The following is a 649-nucleotide window of genomic DNA, read 5'->3' on the forward strand; positions in this document are numbered from 1 at the left end:
CTTTTTTTTTTTTTTTTTGAGTCGGAGTCTCACTGTGTCACCCAGGCTGTAGTGCATTGGCACAATCACGGCCTCTGTAGCCTCAACCTGCTGGGCTCAGGCGATCCTTCTACCTCAGTCTTCCAAGTAGCTGGAATCACAGGCGTGCACCACCACGCCTGGCTAATTTTTTGATTTATTGTAGAGACAAGATTTCACCAAGTTGCCCAGACTGGTCTCGAACCCCTGGGCTTAGGCAATCCTCTTACTTCTGCTTCCCAAAGTGCTATGATTACAAGTGTGAGCCACCGTGCCTGGCTTGTTGTCATTTTCAAGGGACAAAAGTCAGCTTGCATAATCCCTAAAAAGAAAATATGGAATTCTTCCAAGAGACTAGAAACCCTGCCACTGATATGGTGGGCGTGATTTTGAAACAATGACTTGCAGTAAGAAAGGACTCCCAGCCGGGCATGATGGCTCATGCCTGTAATCACTGCACTTTGGGAGGTGGAGGCAAGAGGATTGCCTGAACCCAGGGTTTTGAGACCAGTCTGGGCAACTAGGTGAGACCTCGTCTCTACAGTAAATAAAAAAATTAGCCAGGTGAGGTGGCACCCACCTGTGGTTCCAGCTACTTGGAAGGCTGGGGTGGAAGGATCACCTGAGCCCA

This window comes from Carlito syrichta, unplaced genomic scaffold, assembly GCF_000164805.1.
Source record: "Carlito syrichta isolate Samal-C Ts95f unplaced genomic scaffold, Tarsius_syrichta-2.0.1 Scaffold304743, whole genome shotgun sequence".
Taxonomy (NCBI): Eukaryota; Metazoa; Chordata; class Mammalia; order Primates; family Tarsiidae; genus Carlito; species Carlito syrichta.